This window comes from Anomaloglossus baeobatrachus, chromosome 2 (assembly GCF_048569485.1).
Source record: "Anomaloglossus baeobatrachus isolate aAnoBae1 chromosome 2, aAnoBae1.hap1, whole genome shotgun sequence".
In the NCBI taxonomy this organism is placed as follows: Eukaryota; Metazoa; Chordata; class Amphibia; order Anura; family Aromobatidae; genus Anomaloglossus; species Anomaloglossus baeobatrachus.
The window spans coordinates 715,837,993-715,853,973 of record NC_134354.1 but is presented as its reverse complement, the minus strand read 5'-3'; the positions used below and the strand labels follow the sequence as shown (position 1 = coordinate 715,853,973).

General features: G+C 43.9%; 1 protein-coding gene across 4 annotated transcripts in view; it reads right to left on the bottom strand.

The window, feature by feature from the left end:
- Positions 1 to 15,981, bottom strand: part of DCLK1 (doublecortin like kinase 1) — a 537,868-nt gene that overhangs the window by 118,457 nt on the left and 403,430 nt on the right. The gene's annotated exons all lie outside the window — the stretch shown is intronic.

The following is a 15,981-nucleotide window of genomic DNA, read 5'->3' as shown; positions in this document are numbered from 1 at the left end:
CTGAAATATAGGCAAGTAAAGTTGTTATTTGTTTGATAGCAGCTACAGAATATCTAATATGTGGATCAGGTTTTGCTAGTTTTTCCCGCCTCTGTCTGCCTGCCTGTCCTTCCTCCCCTCTGTTCTTCCTCTGTCCCTCCTCTTCCTGTAATAACAGAGACAGGGGGAGGAAGGACAGGCAGCAGACATGGGCAGGAATAACTAGCAAAATCTGACCCACCTATGAGATATTCTGCAGCACCTATGAATCAAATAACAGTGCATTTCACAAACTTTACTTGCCTATATTTCAGAAAGTATACATCCGATCTCACAACTGAAGGTATGTATAGAATCAGCATGATAGCACCAGTATAGCACTGGCTTTAGTTTATATATGAAAATCCTGGTGGGTGGTCCTCTTTAAGTATTTTCTGAGCCTCCATAGAAGTGAATGAAGAGAGCCACACATGTTCAACCACAACAAAAAGCTACAGGGTCTTCCAAATAACCGTACAGGTCCCACTGGGTCTTACTACAAGACATTTGTGGCATATCCTGCCAGATATATCTGGGACGAGTACATGCCATTAAGAAGCCTGAACTGAGTAATGTCCAATCATAGTCTAAAAATAATCCGGTCAAACTGAAACATTATTGTGTTTTCTTACAAAAATCCAAGAAGTGTGGTAAATTATACAGATGGATAGCATGAGCCCAACAGAAATGTGTATCCTCCCTGAGGGTTAGAGGGGTGAAGGCATGGATAGCTTTGATTCTCATACAACAATGAGCATCAAAGCGTTTCCTCAAAGAATTGACTTTATATAATCTTGTACCTACTGGAAAGAATAAAAGTAAATGCAAACAAAAACTTGTGAAAGATACATTATAACAATGAAATATATATAACAAAAAATATTTATTATACATCTAAAAGAGATTGCAGTTATACAAATACCTGATGTTTCTTATGAAAAGGGGGTCACCATGAATAGCTGAGAAATACCTGTCCTACACCATTAAGAAGACACTTGTTCTGTGCGGAGAGCAGGCCAAGGTAGGGGGGCTGTCTAGTTTGGGAAACTTTTTTTTACAGGTTGTTGGTGCCCCAGCACCACTGTTCTTCTAGTGTGTAGGGAAAGTACAATGTAAATGCTTACAATGCCAACATAGAGCATGTGAAAAGTGCATGGAAGCCTTTAAAGGGCCTTACTCTGTTTACTTTGCTGCCTAGCCTAAAGGCCGCTTTACACGCTGCGATATCGTGATCGATATCGCTAGTGTGGGTACCCGCCCCCATCTGTTGTGCGACACGGGCAAATCGCTGCCCGTGCCGCACCACATCGCCCAGACCCGTCACATGTACTTACCTGCCCGGCGACGTCGCTGTGACCGGCGAACCGCCTCCTTTCTAAGGGGGCGGTTCGTTCAGCGTCACAGCGACGTCACAACTGCGTCACTGAACCGCCGCCCAATAGAAGCGGAGGGGCGGAGATGAGCGGGAGGTAACATCCCGCCCACCTGCTTCCTTCCGCATAGCGACTGGGAGGCAGGTAAGGGGAGCTTCCTCGTTCCTGCGGTGTCACACGGAGCGATGTGTGCTGCCGCAGGAACGAGGAACAACTTCGGTACTGCTGCAGTAACGATATTTGAGACTGGACCCCCATGTCACCGATGAGCAATTTTGCATGTTTCTGCGACGATGCAAAATCGCTCATAGGTGTCACACGCAACGGCATTGCTAAAGCGGCCGGATGTGCGTCACCAATTCCGTGACCCCAACGACTTCACATTAGCGATGTCGTAGCGTGTAAAGCCCCCTTAAGAGATGCCAACCCGAGATTACTGTTCACTTAAAGGGAACCTGTCAGGTGCAATATGTAGCTCTGGGTGTATATTACTAATCCCTGCTTAACCGTTCCTGTATCTAGTAGCATAGATAAAGAAATGTTTAGAAAAAGTATTTATAAAGATCTTTTACAATATGCTAATGTGCATGGGGACTAGTCACAAGGGCGTTGTTTCTTGTGCTCAATCTTTCTTCTTAGCATGGCAGCACGCCCACAGGGGTGTGCTAACATGCTAGTCAATGTAGCATCACCAGCAGTGAAGAGTGTACATGTGTCCGCTGTCACCAAGAGGGTGGAATGAGCGCAGGAACTAACGCCCTTGGAACTAGTCCCCGCGCTCAATAGCATAAAATAAAAGATCTTTAGAAATACTTTTTCTAAAGATCTCTTTATCTATGCTACTAGTTACAGGGACAGTAAGGGGTACTTCTCACATAGCGAGATCGAAAGCGAGATCGCTGCTGAGTCACGTTTTTTGTGAGGCACCAGTGACCTCATTAGCGTTCTCGCGGTGTGTGACAATGTTCAGCGATCTGGCCCCTGCTGTGAAACCGCTGCTCGTTACACACACTGCTAGTTCATTTTTTGGACATTGCTCTCCCGCTGTGAAGCACACATCGCTGTGTTTGACAGCGAGAGAGCAACGATCTGAATGTGCAGGGAGCAGGGAGCCAGCTTCTGGCAGCTTGCGGTAAGCCGTAACCAAGGTAAATATCGGGTAACCAAGCGAAGTGCTGTGCTTGATTACCCGATATTTACCTTGGTTACTAGCGTACGCCACTCTCAGGCTGCCAGTGCCGGCTCCCTGCAAACGTAGCCAGAGTACACATCGGGTAAATAAGCAAAGCAGTTTGCTTATTAACCCAATGTGTACTCTGGCTAGGAGTGCAGGGAGCCAGCGCTAAGCGGTGTGCGCTGGTAACCAAGGTAAATATCGGGTAACCAAGCAAAGTGCTTTGCTTGGTTACCAGATATTTACCTTAGTTACCAAGCGCAGCATCGCTTCCACGCGTCACTGGTGGCTGGGGGCTGGTCACTGGTGGCTGGGGACTGGTCACTAGTGAGATCTGCCTGTTTGACAGCTCACCAGTGACCATGTAGCAACGCACCAGCGATCCTGACAAGGTCAGCTCGCTGGTGGGATCGCTGGAGCGTCGCTAAAGTGTGACGGTACCCTTAGGCAGGGATTACAAATATACACCCAGAACTGCTCGGTGTTCTCGGTGTATACTGCACCTGACAGGTTCCCTTTAAGGAATGCCATTTATTAAAAAAAGGAGAAAAATACATTGTAAGAAATCACTGAGCTTCTCTGATTATTCCGCTCCTTTCAGTTTTGTACTGCGTCACTTCATTGCAGAGATATTCACATTTATTTCCACTGGAGCGCATTATGTGATCTCTGCTTTACAGTCCAATTTGGCATTTCTTCACAGTCCTCTCTGGGGGCGTGGGCACCACACCTTCCTCACAGCTGCTGCCAATCACGGCTCAGCAGCTGATCCTGATGTCTTCCCACCATCCCCACCATCGCATCCAAGATTTCTCCCGTGCCTCCCCCATACTCTGGAATGCTCTGCCACAACACATCAGACTCTCGCCTACCTTGACAAGCTTCAAAAGGAACCTGAAGACCCACATCTTCCGACAAGCCTACAACCTGCAGTAACCCTCAGTCTGATCTAGCACCGCACCGCCAGCTCTGCCCTCACCTACTGTATCCTCACATATTCCTTGTAGACTGTGAGCCCTCGTGGGCAGGGACCTCCGTCCTCCTGTACCTGCCAAGCTGTGATTGGCAGCAGCTGTGAGGGACGGGTGAACGCGTACGCCCCCAGAGAGGACTGTGAAGAAACGCCCAGTTAGACTGCAAAGCAGAGGTTTCACATACTGCGCTCCAAAATCTCTGCAATAGAATCCCGCAGCACAGAGAAGTAACAGGTGCTCTTTAATGGGCTGTGTAGCCACATGTACTCACCTATAGGAATATCCTCTACCCCAGTTGAAACTCAAACCCACAATCCCTGGCTTAGGAGGCCAGTGCCATATCCATTAGGCCACTAGGGTTTGGTTTTTAACTCGTGAACTCAGTGTCCATAGGCAGCAGCTCTACCACTCTAAACTAGTGGCCTAATGGATAAGGCACTGGCCTCCTAAGCCAGGGATTGCAAGTTTGAGTCCCATCTGAGGTAGAGGACACCTATAGGAGTGTGTGAATCATGTATTGATACAGAAAGGCATGTATTATTGCTAAACTCTGGACGTCATTGGAGCGAGACCCCAGTGATCATACTGTAAATTGATGGCTCCTTTAAAATGAAAGACTGTACAATGGTTTTAATAAAGGATGGTAATTTTCTGAGTCTTATTACCTATTACCAATACACAGAGGTTTTATAGGGGCATTTCCCTATATCACCAAATGAGTCTTTAAAGGTGATAACAGATAGAATGAAAGTTAGATGCCTTTATCTTTAGTTCTTTATGCTGTTGAAATATATGATGAACTTACCTTATTATAGGAGGTTGATCAGGTAACAATGTGTGAAGACTGCATGGTACTGTTGTTATTACTTTCTTTTACATCTGCATTTATTGTATGCTTATGCCGCTCTGAATGCTTTCCAATGGTTTATTGTATGCACAAACATCACTGTATAACTCCCAATAACGTATTGTATGTTCATACATTAGAGTATATCTCTGTCACGGCACAGACTTAGGGAAGGTGTGGTGTGAGGTAAAACACACAACAGACAGGGGTTTTACCAAGACAAACAAGGGGTACACCGGGGACACTTTAACAACGGAGGGCCCTAGGACTAGTGAGAGGGAAGATGGACACCTCCTCCACTTATCTGTCACTTCTAGACAGTACCTATACAGGTTCCTCACCTGTCGCAGAGCAGGAACCTTAAGCCTTGAGTGACTCTGCAGTAAGCCCTGGCTAGTGAGTGGGAAAGTAAGGATCACTAGTCCCACCGCTGCACTAAAATAACACACCAAGGGAAGGTAAGACAGACAGGGGAAAAACAACAACAGAGAAACACCAACAACTATGCTGCAGTCAGGCGCGAGTGCTGCAGCCTGCACCACAACCAACAGTAAGGACTCCAGCAGCTCCTTCCACCTCCAGGCCCAGAATCCAAATGGCAAAAAGAATAACCGGCACCCTCTATAAAGGGACTGGAAGTGGTCCCAAACTGGAAACACCTAACCAGGTGTCAGCAACTGCTGGCAAGGAAAACTGACTTTAACTCTTGCCATGCCCAAAGAAACAAAACTCGTTTAATATGTAGAGTCTCAGATGACAATGAGACTCAAGCTCTGATCCTGTTACTAGTCTCAAAATACAGAGAGATGGCCGTGGAAACCTCCAAATACTGTATTGTATGTATTAGTATGTATTATATATATATATATATATATATATATGTATATGTATATATATATATGTATTATTATATGTATTATACATTAGTGTATACCTTCCAATAACTTATTATTTGCTCATATATCTCTGAATACCTTCCAATTGTTTGCTGTATACTAATTACAAATAATATTCATTTAATACATATCAAAAAACGTCTTTACAACGTAGCATTTATATAAAAATTTCTTCTTGCTATACAAATTGAAATGATCCAACAACTTAGGTTTCCAAACATCAACATGTGAATTTGTCAGCAAGATACACGCTTCTTCTATAGGCTTTGATAGAAGAATAGCTTCTACTATTTATACTGATCACTAAAGTTGAATTTCAACTTAAATAGTAACCACTTTTGCATTATAGTAAAAGTAAAGATAAGAAACGTTGTAATATATCATATGAGAAATATATACCGTACTTCTTTCCCCACTCATCAGTCAATTTTTCATTCCATGCACTGAGCATTCACTCTTAAAGGGAATCTATCACTAGGTTTTTGACACCTAATCTGTGAGCAGCATAATGAAGGAAAAGAGACCCTGATTCCAGCGATGTGTCACTTACTGGGCTGATTAGTGTAATTTTGATAAAAATCACTAGAGGACTACTAGATTATCATTAGAGGACTACTTGGAGTACTGCAGGTAGTCCAGCATAGTCATGAGCTCTGTATAACTGCTAGATCTGCAGCAGAGAAAACATTGATTTTTATCAAAATGGCAGCAAACAGCTTAGTAAGTGATACATCGTTGGAATCAGGGTCACATTATGCTGCTGTCAGATGAGGGAGCAAAAACCTGGTGACAGAGTCCCTTTAAATGATAGAAATCTGTCTTCAGTTTCAGATTAAGTTACACCTTCTTCTAAAAAACTGTATGATGAGGGGAGGTGGAAGCAGAGAAGCACAAAGTAATACTAGGGTATTATAATAGGGTTTAGGTTCATTTGCAAGTCCAATTTTTGAGTGTGAGTGCTATTCATGTTTTTCACAGATCGCACAAAGGTTTAAATATTAATATTTTTATATCTAAAATCTCATCATTCTCCAATATGTAAGGTGTATAATATATCTTCAGCATTTTAGCCTGAAGTTGAAAAGGTGATTGGTAACATCTAAAATTGTGATTATGTGATACGGTAACTTATTGCTTGAAGCTAATAAATGTAGAAACCACCTGTGTGACATTAAATATGGAATTATATAGATGTTTCTATGCTGCAATGAGATCATCATGGCAAAAACAGAGTGGAGTCCCCTAACTGGTGCATGCCATAATATCACATCATCACTCGGGTGCTCAACGCGTGTTGTAATCGCACACCCACATGACATTTAGGACATATTAGTGATATGATCCTATTCCCAGTGTCTTTAAGCTTGTTTTCCCCTATACAAGATCTTCAACAAGGCCTTCAACCATCACGGAATTGGTCTTCTCGTCTGGGCCAAAATATCTAGATTTCCAGGGTCCAGATACAACTGCGGTCCACTCACCCACTATAGTAATGCCGCTACCTAATCTCTATTTTCTCCAACGGGGTTAGGACTAGTCTGTACTGGTGCTCCTTCTTCTAACTGAGCCCTATCATAACTCCATAGTTTGCCTTGATAACAAACAGCTAGCCAACAAGCTGTCACATCACCATCCCAACCTGCTCCAGTAAGTTCTGCTTCTATCACCAGCTGCGGCAATTTTCACTCTGATTGAGGTGCTGCTAATTGACGACACATCATGACTAGTGTCTATAGGCAGACATTGCGCTGGTATGGCTGGGACTTGTGGTTCCAACCAGGCATACTAATGGGTGTGTGCTATCCAGCAGCCCAGCTGGTATAATCATCTCCCTGCTGTGGTCTATGCGATAGCACTGCATCCTACTTAAACTCTCAGGATTTTATGGGAGCTGAACTTCAGACATTTCTGGTGCTATTCCTGATAATATCTTGACTTATGGTCATGTCACACACAACGACAGGGACGACAACGTTGCTGCTAAGTCACCATTTTCTGTGACGTAGCAGCGACCTTGCTAGCGATGTTGCTGTGTGTGACATCCAGCAACAACCTGGCCCCTACTGTGAGGTCGCCGGTTGTTGCTGAATGTCCTGGACCATTTTTTGGTCGTTGCTCTACCGCTGTGAAGCACACATCGCTGTGTGTGACAGCGACAGAGCAACGAACTGAATGTGCAGGAAGCCGGCTTGTGCGGACGCTGGTAACCAAGGTAAATATCAGGTAACCAAGCAAAGGCTTGGTTACCCGATATTTACCTTCGTTACCAGCGTCCGCACCTTCTTGAAGCCGGCTGCCTACTCCCTGCACACGTAGCCAAGGTACACATCGGGTAACTATAAGCAAAGCGGTTTGCTTATTAACCCGATGTGTACTCTGGCTACGAGTGCAGGGAGCCAGCGCTAAGCGGTGTGCGCTGGTAACCAAGGTAAATATCGGGTAACCAAGCGAAGCACTTTGCTTGGTTACCCGATATTTACCTTAGTTACCAAGCGCAGCATCGCTTCCACGCGTCGCTGCTGGCTGGGGGCTGGTCACTGGTCGCTGGTGAGATTTGCCTGTTTGACAGCTCACCAGCGACCATGTAACGACGCAGCAGCGATCCTGATAAGGTCAGATCATCATCGTGATCGCTGTTGCGCCGCTACGTGTGACCTAGGCTTTAATCCTAACTTTGTATTGTCCATTGTCCCTCATGATTCTGATCTCTGCTTGTTTGCCTCCTCTCTTCCCCTTTGCGTTCAGTTTGTTCTACTGCTTCTGTATTTTCTTTTGCCCTACCATATAATGACCTGGTTTTTGTTTGACCTTTCTTGTTGCAGGCTCAATCCTGTGGCTACCAGGCACTCCATGGATAATCCAAAGGCCCCATAGTAATTCCAAATCCATGTATGAGGGTGAAGACTGGGGTTCCTCTGGGATCTTGTAGATGGAGTGGCTTGAGCCAGGTCTGTTGAAGAAGGCTATATGGGCTGCCGGCAAATATAAAACAAGGTTCCCTATGAATAAAATGCTTATTCTGGGGTATGTAGAGTTAAGCGGGCTTTACACGCTACAATTTATCTAACAATGTGTCGGCGGGGTCACGTCGTAAGTGACGCACATCCGGCATCGTTAGTTACATTGTAGCGTGTGATACCTCCGTGCGATTGCGATTGAACGTTAAAACGTTGATCGCATGCACGATGTTCAATTACTAAAAATTTAACGTCAGGTTGTTCAATGTTCCCGAGGCAGCACACATCGCAGTGTGTGACACCCCGGGAACGATGAACTTCTCCTTACCTGCGTCCCGCGGCTCCCGCCGGCAATGCGGAAGGAAGGAGGTGGGCGGGATGTTTACGTCCTACTTATCTCCGCCCCTACGCTTCTATTGGCCAGCTGCCGCGTGATGTCGCTGTGACGCCAAACGTCCCTCCCACTCCAGGAAGTGGATTGGATGTTCGCCGCCCACATCGAGGTCGTATGGAAGGTAAGTACGTGTGACGGGAAATAATCGTTTGTACGACACGGTCAACAAATTGAACGTGCCGCACATACAATGGTGGCGGGTCACATCGCATACGATATCGTATGCGAAATTGTAAGGTGTAAAGCAGCCTTTACACAGGTTACAGGGAGAATCCTACACAGGTTACAGGGAGAATGATGGCACAATGAAGTTTCTTGTCTATAGTATTTTTCATTTTCTTAAGGACTCTTAAAAAATAAGTTGGAATCTACAGCAATTGCTCACTATGGGCATGTCTTCCACTTTTTCTTGTGCTAGTTTCTGTATATCTCACTTAAAATGATTGATCCTATTATCAGTAATGTGCCTCAATTAGAAGTCATGAAGAATTGTTTTCTGTGCTGATCACCTTCAGAAACATTTACATACACGTGTGAAAGATATTAACAGCAGAAAATTATTCAGTCATTTCCTAAGTCTCCAGACATTTGGCGTTCACACTGGTTGACCTACTTTACTGAATGAGATCAGTGCCATTATACAATATAATTTATTGCTAATTCACAAAATTCAAAGTAAAAAAAAATAATCTGGCACCATTAGGCTACTAAATGCCTACCTGTTATATTTAATGTGAGCAATAACCTATTGAAGTCCGTGCTACATAATTAATTTGAAGATTAATTAACTAAAGGGCATGACTGTCCTCCGAAGGGATAAGATATTTCCTGCATAACGAGATTAATTAAAAGCAAGATGATGTGACTTTTTCAGTAGGAAAATGGTAACATAAAAAAATTAAAAACAAAGAAAATAAAGATAATAAATATAAACACAGGCATTATATAAGAAGGGATGTCAGGAGGGACCACACAGTCCTCGGCTCTTTATTCTTTCACTGTATTCTGCTTCAAAGCAATATGGTTAGATGGGAAAATTAGAGGGTGTAGGAACAGACGAGGTGTCACGCCGGGGACACTGCAAAGAAATGTCAATTCTGCTTTCATGTATTACTGTATCACTCGAGTTATTGTAGCAGCATAGACGATGGAAGAGAGGTATTTCATCTTCCATGGATAAATTAATTACTTTGGATTTCAAATATTTTTTCCTCTTTACAGTCAGTTATATTAAAGTTTCTTTATTCTCACATTCATATTCAGAATCTGCAAAATAAACATAATACATTGTGGTTTATCATTGACTTTAGCATAAAAATATCCTCAAAGGGAATCTGCCGCCTCATCTGAGAGCGTCATGATGTGTATACTGTTAGTTCCAGAAATATTTGGACAGAGACACAAGTTTTAGCATTTTAGCTGTTTACCAAAACATATTACATAATTAATACGAGCTTTAAGTTCAAACTCTTGGCTTTAATTTGAGGGTATTCACATTTTAATTGGAGTAAGGGGTACTTTGCACGCTGCGACATCGCTAGCCGATGCTAGCGATGCCAAGCGCGATAGTCCCCGCCCCCGTCGCAGCAGCGATATCTTGTGATAGCTGCCGTAGCGAACATTATCACTACGGCAGCTTCACACGCACTTACCTGCCCTGTGACGTCGCTCTGGCCGGCGACCCGCCTCCTTCCTAAGGGGGCAGGTCATGTGGCGTCACAGCGACGTCACACGGCAGGCAGCCAATATAAGCGGAGGGGCGGAGATGAGCGGGACATAAACATCCCGCCCCCTGCTTCCTTCCGCATTGCCGGTGGAGGCAGGTAGGAGAAGTTCCTCACTCCTTCGGCTTCACACACAGCGATGGGTGCTGCCGCAGGAACGACGAACAATATCGTATCTCCTATTGGTGCGACATTATGGAAATGACCGACGCTACACAGATCACCGATTTTCGACGCTTTTGCGATCGTTTATCGGCGCATCTAGGCTTTACACGTTACAACATCGTTACTGGCGCCGGATGTGCGTCACTTTCGATTTGACCCCGACGATATCGCAGTAGCGATGTCGCAACGTGCAAAGTACCCCTAAGGGTTTAATATGTAGCTGCCTTTTTTTCAAGGGACCAAAAGTAATTGGACATTTATCTCAAAAGCTCTTTATTAGGCTGCATGGGTTATTCCTTCATTAATAAAGCAGGTAAAAGGTCTGGAGCTGGTTCCAGGTGTGGCATTTGCATTTGGAAGCTGTTGCTGTGAACCCACAACATGGTCAAAGGAGCTCTTAATGAAAGTGAGACAGACCTTCATAGAAGAAATACATTAGAGTGATAGTAGAAATGTTAGGAGTGGCCAAATCAACAGTTTTCTACATTCTTCAAAAAACACAATTGTGAGATTTGGAACTTAAATAGGCCTGGAAGTCCATGGATAACAACACTAATGGATGATCACAGAATAATTTCCTTGGTGAAAAAAAAACCCTTTACAACATCCATCTAAGTGAAGAACACACTCCAGGATGTAGGTGTTTCAGTGTCTAAGTCAACCATAAAGAGAAGACTTCATGAGAGCAAATAAAGTGGGATCACCACAAAGTGCAAATCATTAGTTAGCCTTAAAAATAGACCAGAAAAGACTTTGCGAAAAACTTCTAAAGAAGTCGCCCAGTTCGGGAAAAGCATTCTTTCGACAGATGAAACCAAGATCAACCTGTACAAGATTGATATGAAGAAGAAGGCTTGGAACTGCTCATCATCGAAAGCACAGCCCATCTTGGGTAACACATGGTGGAGGCAGTGTGATGTCTGGGCATGCATGGCTTCCAATGGCCCTGGGTCACTAGTGCTTTTTGATGATGTGACTGAAGACAGAAGCAGCCGGATGATTTCTGAAGTATACAGGGAGATACTTTCTGCTCAGATTTAAAAAAATGCAGCAACGATGAATGGATGGCGCTTCACAGTGCAGATGGACAATGACCCAAACTGTACTGCAAAAGCAACCCAGGAGTTTTTAAGCAATGAAGTGGAATAGTCTGCAATGGCCGTGTCAACACCAGATCTCAGCCCCATCGAGCTGCATTTCACATGCTAAAGACAAAAATGTAAGGCAGATAGACCCACAAACAAGCAACAACTGATGTCAGCTGCAGTAAAGGCCGGCAAAGCATCACAATGAAGGAAACCTAGCGTTTGGGGTTGTCCATGGCTTCCAGACTTCCTTTAGTAATTGCCTGCAAATAATTTTCTACAAAGTATTAAAAATGAACATTTTATTTATGGTAAAGTAATTTTGTCCAATTACGTTGAACAGTGAAATGAGGAGGCTTTGTAGAAAACCGGTTGCAATTCCTAAATAAGTCTAACCTTCAATTGCACCTCAGTTGCTTAATTTTAAATAGAAAATAGCGGCATGCAGAGCACAAATCACGGAGATGCGGTCACTGTCCATATATTTCTAGACCTAACTATATCCTGTATAACCGTACCCACACAAATGATTGACAACTTTCTGTGTACATTGTATATTGACAGGAAGCTGCTCATCAGTGGTGGGTGCACTATAATAGATGGATATTTATGGGGGGGTGCATTATAATATAGGGAGGACTATGACATGCATTATAATATGGGATAGTAGATGGGGATATTGGAGTATGGGAAATCTGTGTGCTGAGGAAAAGAGCCAAGTGTCAGTGTAATTATCCTGTAGCCCGAGGGGGAAGGGGACACGGGGCAGGTGAATTTTGGCATCGGGACCCATCGAACTTTAATTATGCCACTGAGCCTGTCCATGGGGACACATGGGTTTTTATAAGCACACGTAGACACAATAAAGAAGAATATTTTCTATCAAAACTATTTCGCTGTTTTCAATTTATTTGCAGTAGCAATTTTCACCATTGCTGTCAACAAATGTATGATGTTAAAGCCCCTCTGACAAACCTCAGTGAATCATGGGCTGGACAAGTTTGTGGTGAGAAAATGGAATGAAGTTCACACTTAATGCAATAACTTTTAGAATAAAATGTTCCATTTTTGGAAGAACTCTCCCCCAAATTTAAACTAATAAAAAGTTCTACATGTCCCTGAGCAAAATATTGTAACACTATGACTCACACGGCATACATTAGAGCAAATTTATGTAGGAAGTTTTATTCCATTGGAATGCATTAAAACCGAACAAAATCCCCAAATCTGACATAATGGTCGGTTTTCTGTGATTATTTCCTAGACGCGATTCACTAAAGCTTGAAATAGCTGAAACTTCGGGAAATAGGTATTTACCGGTTAGTTACTGTATATAGGTCAAATATATTTATGAAAAGCAAAATGTAGTCTAATCTAAAACTTTGCTTCAGGGAAATAGTCGGAAATTGGAATTTTATGTTCAACTGATTTTACAATCATTAGATACAAGAAAAGTAAAGTATATGAGAAACATGAAATATAAACTGATGGACAACTTTAATACATAACAGGCAGTGTTTGCTATACAAGTCACAATCATAATATTAAAGGAGTATTCCCAACATGATATTCAGGTCTTATTTTATAGGGGTATAGAAAATAATCACATGTGCTAATGTAATTAAAGCGCACCAACCACCAGGATTTTCCTATATAAACTAAAGCCAGTGCTATACTGGCGCTATCATGCTGATTCTATACATACCTTTAGTTGTGAGATCGGATGTATACTGTTTGAAATACAGACAAGTCTGTGAAATGCACGGTTACTTGATTGATAGGTGCAGTTGAATATCTAATAGGTGGGTCAAATTTTGCTAGTTATTAATGCCCCTAGCTGTCTACCTGTCCTTCCTCCCCCTGTCTGTTATTAAAGGAAGAGGAAGGACAGGGGGAGGAAGGACAGGCAGGCAGACAGGGGTGAGAATAACTAGCAAAACCCGACCCACCTGTTAAATATTTTATAGCTGCTATCAATCAAATAACAGTTCATGTCATTGTACCGTGTTAGCCAGTAGGGATAAAAAAAATTTGTTTAAAAGAACTGAGAGTCCTCAGTGGTTGATACCTTTTAATGGCTAACTGAAAATTCAGTTAGCCATTAAAAGGTATCAACCACTGAGGACTCTCAGTTCTTTTAAACATTTTTTTTATCCCTACTGGCTAACACGGTACAAAGATATATTTTACTTGTATCAAAAGGGAGGATACCAGAATGTACCGCATCTTTATGGAAAATTCAGTTAGCCATTAAAAGGTATCAACCACTGAGGACTCTCAGTTCTTTTAAACAATTTTTTTCAGTTCATTTCACAAACTTTACTTGCTTATATTTCAGAAACTATACATCCGATCTCACAACTAAAGGTATGTGTAGAATCAGCCTGATAGCACCAGTATAGCACTGGCTTTAGTTTATATAGGAAAATCCTGGTGGTTGGACCTCTTTAACAAAAATGTTCTATTCTTGTGAAACATTCCTTAAAAATACTCCTGATCGTTTATTTGTAGTTACATCTCTGTATGGTGCTTTGCAGTCCAGAAGGAGTACGCACAGCACTGTATCTCATAGCTTGCTCAGCCGGCTGTAGCGCATGTATGGTCGCATCGTTATCACTGCACAGAGAAAGTCTGTGCATTCGCTGTATATTGAAGGGAACCTGTCACCATGTTTTCCCAATTTAAAGTATAGCCATCACCTTTTACAGCATTCTATTAAGCTGTGTGTATGTCCCCATCCCCTTTCCATAGCTCAAAAAAGACCTTTTATTGAACACAGACGACACAGTCTGGTCTGATGGACCTCCTTTTTTCCTAGAATCAACGTCCTCCTTCCAATCTTCATGTGGATGACGCATCCTATGACACAGTGTTTCCCAATCGCGTTCCTGAGCAGGTGTACTTCGCTCTTCTCTACTGAGAGCATAGCAAAGTACTGTAGTGCGCATGCGCCGACTTTACTTCAGGCCTCCGCCACACATCCGTGAAAACCACGTCCGTGTAAAATGGGCCGTTTTTCGGGTCCGTTTTCCGTTTTTTAGGTCCGTTTTTATGGTATGTGTGGCCTGCGTGTGTATCCCGTATGCTAGCCGTATGTGCGTGTGGAATGTCCGTGTGTGCGTGAGTGAAATAACTGACGTGTGTGTGTGTTGTCCGTGTGAAATGTACGTGTGTGATGCAAAATGTCGTTACTACATGTCGGAAGACAGAGTAGCGGGATGAGAATGAACTCGGGTGAACTTCACCCGACTTCATAGTCATGCCGCGGCTCTGTCTTTGTGCCGTGTACTGATTAGCGGTCACTTGTGAAGGATTCACCGGTGACCGCTAATCCCCCGAGTGACTGAAGTGTCCCCCCCTCTCTCATACTCACCGTTCCCCGATCACCGGCGCTGCACGGCGTTCACACTGCTCCGGCGGCTTTTTCTAATTTGAAAAAGCCGGCCGCTCATTAAACAATCTCGTATTCCCTGCTTTCTCTCCCCACCGGTGCCTGTGATTGGTTGCAGTCACACACGCCCACCACGCTGAGTGACAGCTGTCTCACTGCACCCAATCACAGCAGCCGGTGGGCGTGTCTATACTGTGCAGTGAAATAAATAAATAAATAATTAAAAAAACCGGCGTGCGGTGCCCCCCCATTTTAATACCAGCCAGATAAAGCCATACGGCTGAAGGCTGGTATTCTCAGGATGGGGAGCTCCACGTTGTGGGGAGCCCCCCACCCTAACAATATCAGTCAGCAGCCGCCCAGAATTGCCGCATACATTATATGCGACAGTTCTGGGGCTGTACCCGGCTCTTCCCGATTTACCCTGGTGCGTTGGCAAATCGGGGTAATAAGGATTTATTGGCAGCCCATAGCTGCCAATAAGTCCTAGATTAATCATGTCAGGCGTCTCCCCGAGATACCTTCCATGATTAATCTGTAAGTGACAGTAAAAAAACACACACACACCCGAAAAAATCCTTTATTAGAAATAAAAAACACAAACACATTCCCTCATTACCAATTTATTAACCCCGACAAACCCTCCATGTCCGGCGTACTCCACGGACCTCCAGAGTCGCATCAAGCTCTGCTGCATGGAGGTGACAGGAGCAGCAGAAGACACCGCCGCTCCGGTCACCTCCACGCAGCTAATGAGATGAGTAGCGCGATCAGCTGCTGTCAGTCAGGTAACTCGCGGCCACCGCTGGATCCAGCGGTGGCCGCGAGTTACCTGACTGACAGCAGCTGATCGCGCTACTCATCTCATTAGCTGCGTGGAGGTGACCGGAGCGGCGGTGTCTTCTGCTGCTCCTGTCACCTCCATGCAGCAGAGCTGGATGCGACGCTGGAGGTCCGTGGAGTACGCCGGACATGGAGGGTTT